Genomic DNA, 17,105 nt, shown 5'->3' on the forward strand with positions numbered 1-17,105 from the left:
AACACATGGCTGTAGGCAATTTTAAATTGGTTCCAGGGGTACACGGACAGCAGTGGTGTGGTCAGTGGAGGCCTAGTGGAAGGAGTGACCGCAGACAGGCATCGAAGGCCTAAAATAATAACACATGGCTGTAGGCAATTTTAAATTGGTTCCAGGGGTACACGGACAGCAGTGACCTGGTCAGTGTAGTAGTAGTTGAAAGAATGGACCGCAGACAGGCATCGAAGGCCTAAAATAAAAAAATTGGGCTGGCTGTAGGCAATTTTAAATTGGTTCCAGGGGTACACGGGCAGCAGTGGTGTGGTCAGTGGAGGCCTAGTGGAAGGAGTGACGGCAGACAGTCTTCGAAGGCCTAACATAACAAAATTGGGCTGACTGTAGGCACTTTTAAATTGGTTCCAGGGTAACACGGCCAGCAGTGGCCTGGTCAGTGTAGTAGTTGTAGAAAGAAGGGACCGCAGACAGGCTTCGAAGGCCTAACATAACAAAAATGTCAAAACAATGGTATTGTCAGTGCCAGGCATTGAAGGATGTCAGCGGCTAGACTACACATTGGTGAAGCTGTGAGAGATAATTTTGCTAGTGGTAGAGCACTGTTTGAGCTGGGGGGGGAACTGTCTTGTGGCCGGCGGTACAGGCACAGGGCCCCTCATATTACAACGGTGTGTCTGACGTTGGGTGCGCACCACCACCGCCAGAGACACTTTATTGTACTATGAGGGACCCAGTGGCAGTGCCGTCGACCAAAAGCGGCCACACCCACCTCTTCAGACAAACAGCACTCTCAAGGGTCCAAGCGCAAAGTGGCGATAGCACGGCCCCGTGTGGGGAGTTTGGCCATTTCGTGAGGTGGAAACATGTCGTATGCTGGACAATCAGGTGAAGAAAATTACGAGATTGGAAAAGTCATTCAGAATAGTCCACAGGCAAGACCTTTTCATAGGAAAGCTAGGTGTCAGCCGGGCAGGGTGGGGCAAAAGATTTTGAAATCCAGTTGTGGTTCATTTTAATGAAGGTTAGATCATCTACATTTTGGGTAGCCAGACGAGTCCTTTTTTCTGTTAGTATTGAACCTGCAGCACTGAATACTCTTTCTGATAGGACACTAGCTGCCGGGCAAGCAAGCTCCTGCAATGCATATTCTGCCAATTCTGGCCAGGTGTCTAATTTGGATGCCCAGTAATCAAATGGGAATGACGGTTGAGGGAGAACGTCGATAAGGGATGAAAAATAGTTTGTAACCATACTGGACAAATGTTGTCTCCTGTCACTTTGAATTGATGCTGCAGTACCTGTCCTGTCTGCGGTCATAGAAAAATCACTCCACAACCTGGTCAGAAAACCCCTCTGTCCAACGCCACTTCTGATTTCTGCCCCTCTAACACCTCTGGTCTGCTGGCCCCTGGAGCTCGTGTGAGAACGATCACGGGCGCTGTGTGCAGGGAATGCCAGAAGCAAACGGTCAACAAGAGTTGATTGTTTTGTTGCTAATATTAGTTCCAAGTTCTCATGTGGCATAATATTTTGCAATTTGCCTTTATAGCGAGGATCAAGGAGGCAGGCCAACCAGTAATCGTCATCGTTCATCATTTTTGTAATGCGTGTGTCCCTTTTGAGGATACACAAGGCATAATCCGCCATGTGGGCCAAAGTTCCCGTTGTCAAATCTGCGGTTGTGCTTGGTTGAGGGGCAGTTGCAGGCAAATCTACGTCACTTGTGTCCCTCAAAAAACCAGAACCCGGCCTTGCCACGCCACCAATTTCCCGTGCCCCCGGGAAAGCTTCCTCATTAAAAATATACTCATCCCCATCATCCTCCTCATCCTCCACCTCCTCTTCGCCCGGTACCTCGTCATGTACACTGCCCTGACCAGACAATCGCTGACTGTCATCAAGGCTTTCCTCTTCCTCTGGTGCAGACGCCTGATCCTTTATGTGCGTCAAACTTTGCATCAGCAGACGCATTAGGGGGATGCTCATGCTTATTATGGCGTTGTCTGCACTAACCAGCCGTGTGCATTCCTCAAAACACTGAAGGACTTGACACATGTCTTGAATCTTCGACCACTGCACACCTGACAACTCCATGTCTGCCATCCTACTGCCTGCCCGTGTATGTGTATCCTCCCACAAAAACATAACAGCCCGCCTCTGTTCGCACAGTCTCTGAAGCATGTGCAGTGTTGAGTTCCACCTTGTTGCAACGTCTATGATTAGGCGATGCTGGGGAAGGTTCAAAGAACGCTGATAGGTCTGCATACGGCTGGAGTGTACAGGCGAACGGCGGATATGTGCGCAAAGTCCACGCACTTTGAGGAGCAGGTCGGATAACCCCGGATAACTTTTCAGGAAGCACTGCACCACCAGGTTTAAGGTGTGAGCCAGGCAAGGAATGTGTTTCAGTTGGGAAAGGGAGATGGCAGCCATGAAATTCCTTCCGTTATCACTCACTACCTTGCCTGCCTCAAGATCTACAGTGCCCAGCCACGACTGCGTTTCTTGCTGCAAGAACTCGGACAGAACTTCCGCGGTGTGTCTATTGTCGCCCAAACACTTCATAGCCAATACAGCCTGCTGACGTATGCCAGTAGCTGCCCCATAATGGGAGACCTGGTGTGCAACAGTGGCAGGTGCGGATGGAGTGTTTGTGCGACTGCGGTCTGTGGACGAGCTCTTGCTTCTGCAGGAGGACGAGGAGGAGGAGGAGGAGGGGGTGCGAACGGCTACAGACAACTGTTTACTAGACCGTGGGCTAGGCAGAACTGTCCCAAACTTGCTGTCCCCTGTGGACCCTGAATCCACCACATTTACCCAGTGTGCCGTGATGGACACGTAACGTCCCTGGCCATGCCTACTGGTCCATGCATCTGTTGTCAGGTGCACCTTTGTGCTCACAGATTGCCTGAGTGCATGGACGATGCGCTCTTTAACATGCTGGTGGAGGGCTGGGATGGCTTTTCTGGAAAAAAAGTGTCGACTGGGTAGCTCGTAGCGTGGTACAGCGTAGTCCATCAGGTCTTTGAAAGCTTCGCTTTCAACTAACCGGTAGGGCATCATCTCTAACGAGATTAGTCTAGCTATGTGGGCGTTCAAACCCTGTGTACGCGGATGCGAGGCTAAGTATTTCCTTTTTCTAACCATAGTCTCATGTAGGGTGAGCTGGACTGGAGAGCTGGAGATCGTGGAACTAGCGGGGGTGCCGGTGGACATGGCAGACTGAGAGACGGTGGGAGATGGTATTGTTGCCGCCGGTGCCCTAGATGCAGTGTTTCCTACTACGAAACTGGTGATTCCCTGACCCTGACTGCTTTGGCCTGGCAAAGATACCTGCACAGATACAGCAGGTGGTGCGCTAAATGGTGGTCCTACACTGCCGGAAGGGATGTTGCGTTGATGACTAGCTTCATTGGCCGAGGGTGCAACAACCTTAAGGGACGTTTGGTAGTTAGTCCAAGCTTTCAAATGCATGGTGGTTAAATGTCTATGCATGCAACTAGTATTGAGACTTTTCAGATTCTGACCTCTGCTTAAGGAAGTAGAACATTTTTGACAGATGACTTTGCGCTGATCAATTGGATGTTGTTTAAAAAAATGCCAGACTGCACTCTTTCTAGCATCGGATACCTTTTCAGGCATTGCAGACTGAGCTTTAACCGGATGGCCACGCTGTCCTCCACCAGGTTTTGGCTTTGCCACGCGTTTTGGGCAAGATACGGGCCCGGCAGATGGAACCTGTGGCGATGTTGATGCCTGCTGCGGCCCCTCCTCCTCCTCTGCTTCAGAACTGCTGCCGCCTGCACCCTGTTCCCCCAATGGCTGCCAATCGGGGTCAAGAACTGGGTCATCTAATAACTCTTCTTGTACCTCCTGCGCAACTTCGTCTGTGTCACCGTGTCGTTCGGTGGTATAGCGTTCGTGATGGGGCAACATAGTCTCATCAGGGTCTGATTCTTGATCAGCACCCTGCGAGGGCAATGTTGTGGTCTGAGTCAAAGGACCAGCATAGTAGTCTGGCTGTGGCTGTGCGTCAGTGCACTCCATGTCAGATTCAATTTGTAATGGGCATGGACTGTTAACTGCTTCACTTTCTAAGCCAGGGACGGTATGTGTAAAGAGCTCCATGGAGTAACCCGTTGTGTCGCCTGCTGCATTCTTCTCTGTTGTTGTTTTTGCTGAAGAGGACAAGGAAGTGACTTGTCCCTGAACGTGAACATCCACTAACGACGCGCTGCTTTTACTTTTACCAGTTTCACGAGATGAGGCAAAAGAGCTAGAGGCTGAGTCAGCAAGATAAGCCAAAACTTGCTCTTGCTGCTCCGGCTTTAAAAGCGGTTTTCCTAATCCCAGAAAAGGGAGCGTTCGAGGCCTTGTGTAGCCGGACGACGAACCTGGCTCCACAGCTCCAGACTTAGGTGCAATATTTTTTCCCCCACGACCACCTGATGCTCCACCACTACCACTACCCTCATTACCAGCTGACAATGAACGCCCCCGGCCACGACCTCTTCCACTAGACTTCCTCATTGTTTTAAAAACGTAACCAAACTAACGTTATTTGTTGCAGTCACACAACTTACACGGTGAGCTATAACTTCAGTATGATTTAGCTACCCCTTTACAGGTTGGTGAGACCACAGCGAAAATCAGGCCCAATGTTACACACTCTTTTTTTGGTGGCTGCAAATTAGAGAGATGCCCCACACGCAGGACTGTCACTGAAGCACAAATGTTAATATTAATGTCACACTATTATTTTTTTTTTATTTTTTTTTTTTTCAGGAACACTTTAGAAACCCCCCCAAAAAAAAAAAATAGATTTTTGCAGGGAGAATTTAGAAAACAAATGTAACAAACTATATGCTTTCTATGGGCCACTGAGTGAGAGATGACGCACACAGGAATCAGGAGTGGCACACAAGCCCAGAGGCCAATATTTTTCTACCAATGATTGATGGAGTTATTTTCTCTGGTAGATTTTGGAACCCAAATCAAGGAAAAAAAATGTAGGCTTTCTATGGACCACAATTGGAGAGAGAGAGAGAGAGAGATGGCACACCCAGGAGTCAAGACTGGCACACAAGCAGAAAGGCCAATATTAATCTCCCACTGTTTTTTTTTTTTTTTTTTTTTTTTCAGGGAGACTTTAGAAAAAAAAATAATAAAAAAAATATGATTTTATCAGGAAGAATTTAGAAACCAAATAAAATAAAATGATTTTTTCAGGGAGAATTTATAAAACAAATAAAAACAAAAATAGGCGTTCTATGGCCCACTGACTGAGAGATGACGCACACAGGAGTCAGGAGTGGCACACAAACCCAGAGGCCAATATTTTTCTACCAATGATTGATGTAGTTATTTTCTCTGGTAGATTTTAGAACCCAAATCAAGGAAAAAAAATATAGGCTTTCTATGGACCACAATTGGAGAGAGAGAGAGAGAGAGAGAGAGAGAGAGAGAGAGAGAGAGAGAGAGATGGCACACCCAGGAGTCAAGACTGGCACACAAGCAGAAAGGCCAATATTAATCTCCCACTGTTTTTTTTGGTTGTTTTTTTTTTTTTTTTTTTCAGGGAGACTTTAGAAAAAAAAATAATAAAAAAAATATGATTTTATCAGGAAGAATTTAGAAACCAAATAAAATAAAATGATTTTTTCAGGGAGAATTTATAAAACAAATAAAACCAAAAATAGGCGTTCTATGGCCCACTGACTGAGAGATGACGCACCCAGGAGTCAAGACTGGCACACAAGCAGAAAGGCCAATATTAATCTCCCACTGTTTTTTTTGGTTGTTTTTTTTTTTTTTTTTTCAGGGAGACTTTAGAAAAAAAAATAATAAAAAAAATATGATTTTATCAGGAAGAATTTAGAAACCAAATAAAATAAAATGATTTTTTCAGGGAGAATTTATAAAACAAATAAAACCAAAAATAGGCGTTCTATGGCCCACTGACTGAGAGATGACGCACCCAGGAGTCAAGACTGGCACACAAGCAGAAAGGCCAATATTAATCTCCCACTGTTTTTTTTTTTTTTTTTCAGGGAGACTTTAGAAAAAAAAATAATAAAAAAAATATGATTTTATCAGGAAGAATTTAGAAACCAAATAAAATAAAATGATTTTTTCAGGGAGAATTTATAAAACAAATAAAACCAAAAATAGGCGTTCTATGGCCCACTGACTGAGAGATGACGCACCCAGGAGTCAAGACTGGCACACAAGCAGAAAGGCCAATATTAATCTCCCACTGTTTTTTTTGGTTGTTTTTTTTTTTTTTTTTTCAGGGAGACTTTAGAAAAAAAAATAATAAAAAAAATATGATTTTATCAGGAAGAATTTAGAAACCAAATAAAATAAAATGATTTTTTCAGGGAGAATTTATAAAACAAATAAAACCAAAAATAGGCGTTCTATGGCCCACTGACTGAGAGATGACGCACCCAGGAGTCAAGACTGGCACACAAGCAGAAAGGCCAATATTAATCTCCCACTGTTTTTTTTTTTTTTTTCAGGGAGACTTTAGAAAAAAAAATAATAAAAAAAATATGATTTTATCAGGAAGAATTTAGAAACCAAATAAAATAAAATGATTTTTTCAGGGAGAATTTAGAAAACAAATAAAACCAAAAATAGGCGTTCTATGGCCCACTGACTGAGAGATGACGCACACAGGAGTCAGGAGTGGCACACAAACCCAGAGGCCAATATTTTTCTACCAATGATTGATGTAGTTATTTTCTCTGGTAGATTTTAGAACCCAAATCAAGGAAAAAAAATATAGGCTTTCTATGGACCACAATTGGAGAGAGAGAGAGAGAGAGAGAGAGAGAGAGAGAGAGAGATGGCACACCCAGGAGTCAAGACTGGCACACAAGCAGAAAGGCCAATATTAATCTCCCACTGTTTTTTTGGTTGTTTTTTTTTTTTTTTTTTCAGGGAGACTTTAGAAATAAAAATAATAAAAAAAATATGATTTTATCAGGAAGAATTTAGAAACCAAATAAAATAAAATGATTTTTTCAGGGAGAATTTAGAAAACAAATAAAACCAAAAATATGCGTTCTATGGCCCACTGACTGAGAGAGAGAGAGAGATGGAACGCTTAGTACTGGCACACAAGCCCAAAGGGCAATATTAATCTCCCTTTGTTTTTCCAGGGAGAATTTCTGAAACCCAAAAAAAAAATAAAATAGGCTTTCTATGGCCCACTATTTGTGAGAGAGATGGGACGCTCAGGACTGGCACAGATGGCACGCTCAGGACTGGCACAGAAGCCCAGAGGCCAATATTAATCTCCCTTTTTTTCTGGGAGAATTTATAAAACCAAAAAAATATTTAAATAGGCTTTCTATGGCCCACTATTTGTGAGAGAGATGGCACGCTCAGGACTGGCACAGATGGCACGCTCACAACTGGCACACAAGCCCAGAGGCCAATATTAATCTCCCTTTTTTCAGGGAGAATTTCTAAAACCCAAAAAAAAAATAAAATAGGCTTTCTATGGCCCACTATTTGTGAGAGAGATGGGACGCTCAGGACTGGCACAGATGGCACGCTCAGGACTGGCACAGAAGCCCAGAGGCCAATATTAATCTCCCTTTTTTTCTGGGAGAATTTATAAAACCAAAAAAATATTTAAATAGGCTTTCTATGGCCCACTATTTGTGAGAGAGATGGCACGCTCAGGACTGGCACAGATGGCACGCTCACAACTGGCACACAAGCCCAGAGGCCAATATTAATCTCCCTTTTTTCAGGGAAAATTGATAAAACAAAAAAAAAAATTAAATAGGCTTTCTATGGCCCACTATTTGTGAGAGAGATGGCACGCTCAGGGCTGGCTGGCACAGATGGCACGCTCAGGACTGGCACACAAGCCCAGAGGCCAATATTAATCTCCCTTTTTTTCTGGGAGAATTTATAAAACCAAAAAAATATTTAAATAGGCTTTCTATGGCCCACTATTTGTGAGAGAGATGGCACGCTCAGGACTGGCACAGATGGCACGCTCACAACTGGCACACAAGCCCAGAGGCCAATATTAATCTCCCTTTTTTCAGGGAAAATTGATAAAACAAAAAAAAAAATTAAATAGGCTTTCTATGGCCCACTATTTGTGAGAGAGATGGCACGCTCAGGGCTGGCTGGCACAGATGGCACGCTCAGGACTGGCACACAAGCCCAGAGGCCAATATTAATCTCCCTTTTTTTCTGGGAGAATTTATAAAACCAAAAAAATATTTAAATAGGCTTTCTATGGCCCACTATTTGTGAGAGAGATGGCACGCTCAGGACTGGCACAGATGGCACGCTCACAACTGGCACACAAGCCCAGAGGCCAATATTAATCTCCCTTTTTTCAGGGAAAATTTATAAAACAAAAAAAAAAATTAAATAGGCTTTCTATGGCCCACTATTTGTGAGAGAGATGGCACGCTCAGGGCTGGCACAGATGGCACGCTCAGGACTGGCACACAAGCCCAGAGGCCAATATTAATCTCCCTTTTTTTCAGGGAGAATTTATAAAACCAAAAAAAAAAATAAATAGGCTTTCTATGGCCCACTATTTGTGAGAGAGATGGCACACTCAGGACTGGCACACAAGCCCAAAGGCCAATATTAATCTCCCACTGTATTTTTATCAGGGAGAATTTATACACCCCACAAAAAAAAATACAGAAAAATGAAAAGGCTTTCTATGGCCCACTATGTGAGAGAGATGGCACACACAGGGATGGCACTCTAGCAGAAATGCCAAATTGCCAATCTTAATCTCCCACCAAAAAAAAAAAAAAAAAAAAAAACAGGGAATGTCCTACAATTACTATCTCCCTGCCTGCAGTAATCTCAGCCAGGTATGGCAGGCAGCTACTATCTCCCTGCCTGCAGTAATCTCAGCCAGGTATGGCAGGCAGCAATAAGGAGTGGACTGATGCACAAATGAAATAAAAAGTGTGGACAAACAAAAAAGATAGCTGTGCAGAAAGGAAGGAACAAGAGGATTTGTGCTTTGAAAAAAGCAGTTGGTTTGCACAGCGGCGTACACACAGCAATGCAGCTATCAGGGAGCCTTCTAGGGCAGCCCAATGAGCTACAGCGCTGAGGGGAAAAAAAAAAAAAAAAAAACTTCCACTGTCCCTGCACACCGAGGGTGGTGTTGGACAGTGCAAATCGCTGCAGCACAAGCGGTTTTGTGGTTAATGGACCCTGCCTAACGCTATCCCTGCTTCTGACAAAGCGGCAGCAACCTCTCCCTAAGCTCAGATCAGCAGCAGTAAGATGGCGGTCGGCGGGAACGCCTCTTTATAGCCCCTGTGACGTCGCAGACAGCAAGCCAATCACTGCAATGCCCTTCTCTAAGATGGTGGGGACCAGGACCTATGTCATCACGCTGCCCACACTCTGCGTTTACCTTCATTGGCTGAGAAATGGCGCTTTTCGCGTCATTGAAACGCGACTTTGGCGCGAAAGTCGCGTACCGCATGGCCGACCCCGCACAGGGGTCGGATCGGGTTTCATGAAACCCCGACTTAGCCAAAAGTCGGCGACTTTTGAAAATGTTCGACCCGTTTCGCTCAACCCTAATGAGAACCTTATTTTCACGTGTTAACTCAGGGAGGCCAAAAAACATTTTAAAAAGTTAAGTACATCTTTACTAGAATTCCTGGACCAAATTTTCAACATATGATAAATGGCATATACAGTATTTCTTTGGACATTCTTCTGCATATGGCAGAGACTCATACTTTAGTTTCATAGCAAAAGATGCAGCAATGTTTAGGTACAGTTCCAGAGTATTACTTCTAAGAGCATCATAGTGCTAAATTCAAAGAACAAAACCAAAATGGGAATAACTCAGAACCCTAGAAAAAGTCAAAACACCTAAGCAACAAGGATCCCTAAAATATAACCTTTATTTAACAATAGTTAAAAAATCTCTAATCATGACACAAGTAATAATAATAAATTAAACAAGTTGTGTACCTGTTAGGTCCTAGGGAGTCGCTATGCTGGATCCTACCTACCAGTGGGGGTTGGCACCCTAATTTTCTGCGGTAGGCTCCCCCCCTCCGCGTCGACTCGACCCTCAAAAATCCCTAGAATTCCCTAAATAAGGAACCCTAGAAAAGTCTGACAATATCCCTATGGGAAAGAATCCTGCCTGACAGTGGGGGTAGGCACTCTAATGTGAAACGGTAGGCGCCCCCACTTCGCGTCAACTGACCCTAGGAACCCTTGTGTCATGATTAGAGATTTTTTAACTATTGTTAAATAAAGGTTATATTTTAGGGATCCTTGTTGCTTAGGTGTTTTGATAGTGCTAAACTCCCACTGACGATATCCTCCACTATGGTGCTGCACCCTGTGCTCCTTTCTGGTCAGAAAAGACCGCTCTAGACCTCCAGGACCAGTTTTCACTGTAGCCCACTCCTTCCAGCTGTCTAAGTATTATGCCACTGTCAGGTCTGTTTATGCTATAGCAGGTAATCACTGTTGGGGAAGGAACTTTCTTTCTAGTATAAACGTCACACAGGTCAATGTGTGTCACTGTTACTTCCTAACTGTCTCTGCAGTCCAGCCTTCCAGATGGTAAGCATGATCTGGAACATTGTTCTGAATTTATACTCTTTCACTCCTTTGTCGCTACTCTTTATCCACTTGTGGCCTACTGGTCAACAGTACTTCTAATCTCAGAATCTATTCAAGAACTGCTAGTAACTAAGAACTAGCTTTCTGAAATGCCCAGGCAACTCCAACCCACTAAATGTTAACCCTGCCACAGCCTAACAAACTGCTGACGAGCACAGTACATGTAAAAACCCAGTGAAACCCCATATAATACAGGTTCTGGCAATAAAATAATACGAGAAGTCTAAATAGAGAGTGTCAGGATGATTTCTACACCCTTACAAATGCACCCTATAAAGTACCATTTTTTTGCAAAGAGATCTGCAGTGTTAAATTCTGCTGTAAATATGGATGTGGTATGTCTGTAGATCAAGGTTCACAGCAGACATGCTACATAGGATGTTGCTCTAACAGTTTTAATTAAGTTGCAGTGCTGAACTGGGGACCCATGTGCACATATATTTTTCAAGAAATTGTCCACTTTTAACAATTTTTATTTGTTAAGGGTCACCTTACAACAACCAGATCAGAAATTATCTTCCTATTGGGACATTCCAGCAATTTACTGTAGTCTATGCAGAATGGTGGCTGAGAATGTTAAGTTCCTGCTCCAACTGAAAAAAATTTCATAAATCAATAGCACACAGGAAAATAAGCAATTTTGTAATATATATTATATCAGAGAAACTAACTTATTGAGTTGTGGCAGCTTCTAGCCTCTGATACGACATGTTACAAAGTTGCTTATTTTCATGTGTAAGATTGTTTTGTGAAAAAAATATTCCAATTTAAGTATTACACAGAGTCTATCCAAATTGATACATTGTCTGTGTAGTCAGAGCAGTACAAGTTCTCCAGAAACATCGTTGTTTACATCGACCTTCTTTTCTGGACAAAAAATGAGGATCCTGAACAATGATTCTGCCAGTAGAATATATAAAATATGTTTCCTTCAATAGAAAACCCGTCTTATAAATCCTAAATGTTGTGATAGTTACAGACATAGGTACCGTATATACTCGAGTATAAGCCGACCCGAGTATAAGCCGACCACCCTAATTTGGCAACAAAAAACTGGGAAAACCCAAATGACTCGAGTATAAGCCTAGGGTGGAAAATGCAGCAGCTACCGGTACATGTCAAAAATAAAAATAGATACCAATAAAAGTAAAATTAATTGAGACATCAGTAGGTTAAGTCTTTTTGAATATCCATATTGAATCAGGAGCCCCATATAATGCTCCATACTGTTCATTATGGCCCCATAAGATGCTCCATACAAAATAGGCCCCATATAATGCTCCATACAGGTCATTATGGCCCCATAAGATGCTCCATCTACAAATATGCCCCATATAATGCTCCATGCAGTTCTTTATGACCCCATAAATGCCCTATATAATGCTCCATGCAGTTCTTTATGGTGCCATAGATGCTCCATATAATGCTCCACGCAGTTCTTTATGGCCCCATAGATGCCCCATATAATGACGTGGAAGATGAGGCAGCGGTGGAACGCAGAAAGGTGAATATGACATACTCACCTGCTCTCGACGCGGTCCCTGCATGTCCCACGTCTCCAGGAGCGGCAGTTTCTTCCTGTAGTGAACAGTCACATGGTACCACTCATTACAGTAATGAATATGTGGCTCCACCCCTATGGGAGTGGAGTCCATATTCATAACTTTAATGAGCAGTACCAGTGACCGCTAAACAGGGGAAGAAGCTGCCGTGCCCGAAGATACGGGGACCGCACCAGGAGCGCTAGGAGCAGGTGAGTATTTGACAGGCATCGCTCCCCCTCACCTGCCGACCCCCCCACCTTCCATGACTCGAGTATAAGCTGAGAGGGGCACTTTCAGACCATTTTTTGGGGCTGAAAATCTCGGCTTATACTCGAGTATACAGTGGGGCAAAAAAGTATTTAGTCAGTCAGCAATAGTGCAAGTTCCACCACTTAGAAAGATGAGAGGCGTCTGTAATTTACATCATAGGTAGACCTCAACTATGGGAGACAAACTGAGAAAAAAAAATGCAGAAAATCACATTGTCTGTTTTTTTAACAATTTATTTGCATATTATGGTGGAAAATAAGTATTTGGTCAGAAACAAACAATCAAGATTTCTGGCTCTCACAGACCTGTAACTTCTTCTTTAAGAGTCTCCTCTTTCCTCCACTCATTACCTGTAGTAATGGCACCTGTTTAAACTTGTTATCAGTATAAAAAGACACCTGTGCACACCCTCAAACAGTCTAAATCCAAACTCCACTATGGTGAAGACCAAAGTGCTGTCAAAGGACACCAGAAACAAAATTGTAGCCCTGCACCAGGCTGGGAAGACTGAATCTGCAATAGCCAACCAGCTTGGAGTGAAGAAATCAACAGTGGGAGCAATAATTAGAAAATGGAAGACATACAAGACCACTGATAATCTCCCTTGATCTGGGGCTCCACGCAAAATCCCACCCCGTGGGGTCAGAATGATCACAAGAACAGTGAGCAAAAATCCCAGAACCACGCGGGGGGACCTAGTGAATGAACTGCAGAGAGCTGGGACCAATGTAACAAGGCCTACCATAAGTAACACACTACGCCACCATGGACTCAGATCCTGCAGTGCCAGACGTGTCCCACTGCTTAAGCCAGTACATGTCCGGGCCCGTCTGAAATTTGCTAGAGAGCATTTGGATGATCCAGAGGAGTTTTTGGAGGATGTCCTATGGTCTGATGAAACCAAACTGGAACTGTTTGGTAAAAACACAACTTGTCGTGTTTGGAGGAAAAAGAATACTGAGTTGCATCCATCAAACACCATACCTACTGTAAAGCATGGTGGTGGAAACATCATGCTTTGGGGCTGTTTCTCTGCAAAGGGGCCAGGACGACTGATCCGGGTACATGAAAGAATGAATGGGGCCATGTATCGTGAGATTTTGAGTGCAAACCTCCTTCCATCAGCAAGGGCATTGAAGATGAAACGTGGCTGGGTCTTTCAACATGACAATGATCCAAAGCACACCGCCAGGGCAACAAAGGAGTGGCTTCGTAAGAAGCATTTCAAGGTCCTGGAGTGGCCTAGCCAGTCTCCAGATCTCAACCCTATAGAAAACCTTTGGAGGGAGTTGAAAGTCCGTGTTGACAAGCGAAAAGCCAAAAACATCACTGCTCTAGAGGAGATCTGTATGGAGGGATGGGCCAACATACCAACAACAGTGTGTGGCAACCTTGTGAAGACTTACAGAAAACGTTTGACCTCTGTCATTGCCAACAAAGGATATATTACAAAGTATTGAGATGAAATTTTGTTTCTGACCAAATACTTATTTTCCACCATAATATGCAAATAAATTGTTAAAAATACAGACAATGTGATTTTCTGGATTTTTTTTTCTCAGTTTGTCTCCCATAGTTGAGGTCTACCTATGATGTAAATTACAGACGCCTCTCATCTTTTTAAGTGGTGGAACTTGCACTATTGCTGACTGACTAAATACTTTTTTGCCCCACTGTATATAGTAAATTATCAGTAAGTTGTCATTGTTAATTTTTCATCTACATATAGAAAGTAGACCCTAATAGCAAGTGATTAGCTCCTGAAAAAAAGTTGTTCCTAAATGACAAATAATTCTAGGAATCACAAAGCGCATATTACAGACCCTTATACAACATGCAGAAAGTGAAAACATCTTACCTGTTCTGCGCTTGAGGAAGTTTCTTTGAGACATTCAGTTCCTTGTTCTGTATTTTCAGCATCAATCAGGTTTTCCACAGGAACATTTCCAATAGGATTCATGTAAGTAAAGTCACCCTCAGTAGGATCCAGTGCCACACACATATTATATGAGTATGGTAAAGGTAACGATCCATCACTATACATGGAGAAGGTCCTGGGATCAATTGGAGGATACAGATTTGTAGTGAGAGAAGAGAAGGCCGGTAATGGTTTTGGCTGCTTACATTTGGATATAATCGCCACCATTACAGTTATTATAAAGAGCAAAGAAATAAGTGCAAGTCCAACCACTAAGTAAAATTGTAAGTATCTTTGAGTTCCATCATCTTTCTCATTGTTGCTGAGCTTAGGAACAACCTGCTGAAAGTCATCTGCAATAATAAGACTTAAGGTGGTTGTAGCAGAGAGAGTGGGATGTCCATTGTCCTTCACCATCACCACAACCTTGTAATTCAATATGTCTCTTTCTTGAAAGATACGTGATGTTCTGATCTCACCTGTGTACTCACTTATCACAAAATGAGTTAAGTCTGACATCTGTATCAAATGATAAGAAAGCCATGAATTATGTCCAGAGTCTGCATCCACTGCCACTACTTTAGTTATTAAAGAACCAGGCTCAGAAGCAAAAGGCACCATCTCAAACACAGCCGACCCTCCAACACCTGGTGATGGGAACAAGATCTTTGGTGCATTATCATTCTGGTCCACTATATGGATAAATAATGTAACATTGCTGCTCAGAGAGGGGGATCCATTGTCTGAGGCTGTGACTTCTATTATAAACTCCTTGTTCTGCTCATAATCAAATGATCTTTGAGCATAGAGAACTCCGGTCTCTATATTGATGGAGAGATAAGATGTCATTGATGGAGTTTCTGTAACGGTGCTAGAAATTGAGTAAATAATTCTAGCATTGTCTCCAGTGTCAGGATCTGAGGCTTGTATACTGAATATTGAAGCTCCTGGTAAATTGTTCTCTGGCACATAAGCCACATAAGTAGATTTAGTAAATATTGGTGGGTTGTCATTGACATCTGATACATCCAATGTGAGAACTCGTGTACTGGAAAGAGGAGGAGATCCTCTATCTGTGGCTATAATGGAGATATTATAAGAAGATGTTTTCTCTCTGTCTATGGCAGCACTTAACACAAGTCTATAGTAAGTGTTTGATGATAATAAATTAAAAGGAACATCTTCAAGTATTTGGCAGTCAACATCTGCATTATCTCCAGAATCTTGGTCGTGAACCTCAATCAGAGCGATCATTGTTCCAGGAACAGAATCCTCAGGAATAGGAGAAGATAATGAGGTGATGGATATCTCAGGAGCATTGTCATTTACATCCATAACTTCCAGCAGAACTTTACAATGAGCTACAAGGCCTCCGCCATCCTTCGCTTGTACAGACAACTCATAATTCTTTCTTGTTTCAACATCTAAGTTTCCATTGATCTTGATTTCACCAGTATTTGGGTTAATACTAAATATTCCCGTATGATGGATATTTCCAGATATTTTAATAAAAGAATATGTGATCTGAGCATTGATCCCTTCATCATTGTCTGTAGCATTTAATATGATCACTGTAGAATTAACTGGGATGCTTTCCTTTAACTTGACTTTATACAAATTTTGTCATTGGCATCTATAACAATGATCTTTAATAATGTTGTTCCAGACCGGACAGGATTTCCTCCGTCCAAGGCTGTTAGTATTAATTTATGAGTGCCTTGTCTCTCTCTATCCAATGGTTTCTCCAGGACAAGCTCTGGATATTTACTCCCATCTGTTCTGATATTCTCAGTAAGTGTAAAATACTGATTATCACTGAGCTTGTATGTCTGCACTGAATTACTACCAATATCTGGATCATCTGCATTTTGTAAAGAAAATCTTGCTCCTGGTGATGTCAGTTCAATTATTTCCAAAGTAATTGAATTGTGATAGAACTGTGGAGCATTATCATTTATATCCTGAATGTCAATTTTAATATTAAAATTATTGAAAGGATTTTCAACCACAGCATCAAATGTTAAGAAACATGAAGCCTCCGCACCACACAATGTCTCTCTGTCTATCCTGTCCTTTATATAAATGTTTCCATTATCCATATTTACATAGAAATATCTCTCTGCTGATCTGGATACAATCCTCAGTTTTCTAGATGAGAGATGATTATTATCTAATCCAAGGTCATCTGCAATATTTGCTATAACAGAGTCTTTCCTCATCTCTTCTACAATGGAATAATGAATCTGACCTGAGACTGAATAATGAAGATAAGAGAATAAAACATATATTACTTGCCATCTGATTCCTTTGTAGCCCTGTATAGGAGATTCCATCTTGTCCATTTTTACTGATGATCTTGCATAAAATATCCAATCAGACTTTATCATCCAATGTAGTGTTAAACAAAACCAATGTTCATGATCGTGATATCTGTAGTTTGGTTTATATATTGTAGCCTAAGCTCTACATCCAAGAAAATCCAGCAAATGTCTGTGGTTCTTTCTGCAGATCAGCAATGTGAGTAACAAAGGAAAATACCGGTGGATTTTTAGTTTTGCATTTTTCTTTTAACTGGTTAAACAGCGGCGCTCAGAGGTGAAAATACAGAATTGCAATGTTTTTCAATTGCATTTCAAACTCAAAATTTAAATGGTTCAAACACATTATTTTTTTATTACCAATTTTTGTTTAAAAACATGCAGCAAGCAAATTTATTTTTA

The 17,105-nt window shown here is 42.4% G+C and overlaps 1 protein-coding gene and 1 pseudogene across 1 annotated transcript in view; both read right to left on the minus strand.

Annotated features, from left to right (window-relative positions):
- Positions 1-17,105, minus strand: part of LOC138675462 (protocadherin gamma-B1-like) — a 77,561-nt gene that overhangs the window by 43,434 nt on the left and 17,022 nt on the right. The window lies entirely within an intron of this gene.
- LOC138673795 (protocadherin gamma-B1-like) lies at positions 9,659-16,880 on the minus strand (annotated as a pseudogene).

This window comes from Ranitomeya imitator, chromosome 4, assembly GCF_032444005.1.
Source record: "Ranitomeya imitator isolate aRanImi1 chromosome 4, aRanImi1.pri, whole genome shotgun sequence".
In the NCBI taxonomy this organism is placed as follows: domain Eukaryota; kingdom Metazoa; phylum Chordata; class Amphibia; order Anura; family Dendrobatidae; genus Ranitomeya; species Ranitomeya imitator.